Below are 2274 nucleotides of genomic sequence, written 5' to 3' on the forward strand. Positions count from 1 at the left end.
CCCCAAATTGAAATTATTAGATGAAGAGGACCATTTGGTATTTGAAATCATCCTAGGCCCAAGGCTATAGTTGATGTGGAATTACTCCTTTGCATTCCTTCATGATTGTGCATATTATGCATGTAGATGGATTATCAATGTATTGTTGGTGTGGCTTTGATACTAAGGTATCCAACCCAAAAACTTAAGCTATTGGATCGGCTAGATATGCCCATAATATAAGAAGTCATCTAATATACTAGACTTTAATTGATATAGGATTATTCCCTAGCAGTTTCTAGCTTGACATATTACCTCTTGCTTTACCAAACTAAGCTACAGATGCAACCACCATCATCTTATCTAGGAATCAAATGGACAATCCAAGTATTTAGTTTATAGAATTTCTGAATTGCCTTTCTTTCATTGCTCGTTTCTTTTTTAGTATCCATAATACCTTTTGAATGCTAAATTATTTTGGATACAGTTTTTTTAGGTGAATGAAAATATATTAAAGAAAAAAAAAAATTACAAAGCTATGTCATAAGCCATCCCAAAGCCAAGGCCAAAACAAATGAAGAAAGAGAGGAAAAGTTATTTCATTGGGAAAGGAGGAGCAGAGAGAAAGAGAGGGGTTGCTAGCGAAGGCTTTGTCTGGAGCAAGAAACATTCTATAATATTTGGGAATAAGATTTCATGCTTTTATTAGTTGAATAGATGGGACCCCATAGTGCCGTGCATCCGTCCTTCTATTGGCATGGGCCCACTACATGTGGATTCTAGGCATTGCATCTATTTCCCAAATCTAGGGAAATTAAAGCATCTTTATATGTAAGCAATCTTACGCTAATGTCTTCCTGTGTCTCTCTCCTCCCACAATAGAGGATATATATATTATTTTTTATAAGAGGATAAGAGAGATAGACACAAGGAAATGTTAGCATATGCTACACACAACTTGATAATATTCTTTCTCCCAACACATTATGATTATTGGACTACGAGATTGTAATGAGACAGTGGCTAAGATATGCTCTATTGGCTGCAGGCCATGGACATTTTCCATCTATCCATTGAATGTGACGAGCTCCATATGTTTTGGCTAAAAGTGATGCAGCCTTTGGAAACGCGTTCAAGGTTACCTACACCAAGGTCGAAGTATAAGACAATCACAAACAAGAAGGAAAAATGTAAGGTTCATAGTTCTTCAAGACCATCTTGCAACTCTTCGAAGGTACGGTAAAAACTCTTTTACTAATTTCCCAATCAAGTAACATTTAAATTAAAATTAAACATCTTAATTCTCAAGTCCTACCCCTATAATCCTATGGCTAAGAAATAATGATCAAAAGCAATTGAATCTTAGTCAAGGTAATCCTAAGCATGGAATCAAGTATCGGTATCGGATCGGCCAATTAGGATCGGTATCAGCTGAGACCGATCCCGATACCTGAGCGATCCTAAGGCAGGTATCGGTATCGTCCTGGGTATCGGATACTGATCCGGATTGGCCAATCAGACCCGATCCATTAAAAAAATATTTTTTAAAACTTCAACTCATAAAAGACGAGAGAGAGAGAGAGAGAGAGAGAGAGAGAGAGAGAGAGAGAGAGAGAGAGAGAGAGAGAGAGAGAGAGAGAGAGGGCGATTGCAGCGGCGGCCGACGGTTGCAGGGCAGTGACGATTGCAGCAGCAGCTGACGATTGTTCAGGTGTTGCTGGATGGCCTCTCCAGCCCCCTGTTTTCTTGCCTGTAGGCCCTCCACCTACAGTTGCAAATGCAGTGATGGTTGTGATCCAATTAACCCTTCAAGGTTGCAGGAGGAAAACATGGTGGAAGAAGTAACACAAAGAGCTAAAGAACTTCATGATAAAGAGTTCAAGCTTCCGTACCAGAAGCCTCTACCTTGTTTAGCTGAGAAAGATGCTTGCTTGGAATGTTACAAGGAAAATGTGAAGGATCCTCTTAAATGTACCCAAGTTGTGAAATCATTTGTAGACTGTGCTCGCAAAGAGAGGTAGCAGGTGAGCTCAGCACTTGATTGATTAGTGGACCTTGGGAATTTTAATCTTACTGGGAGCTGATCCATGTTTATTTACTTCCCTGAGGGTGATCCGTTAGCAGTTTGAGGAAGATTGAGAGTTGTCTCTTGCCAATAATGTTCTTCACAATCTTGTTCTTAATCATGTATCTTCATGTTGTCATTTGAAAAGGACATGAAAACTCTGGTTTGATACCATGACCGATCTGGAAAAACTGTACGATTTTCAATCCTTACCAATATCGATCTGTATC

This window comes from Macadamia integrifolia, unplaced genomic scaffold (genome assembly GCF_013358625.1).
Source record: "Macadamia integrifolia cultivar HAES 741 unplaced genomic scaffold, SCU_Mint_v3 scaffold2026, whole genome shotgun sequence".
Lineage (NCBI taxonomy): Eukaryota > Viridiplantae > Streptophyta > Magnoliopsida > Proteales > Proteaceae > Macadamia > Macadamia integrifolia.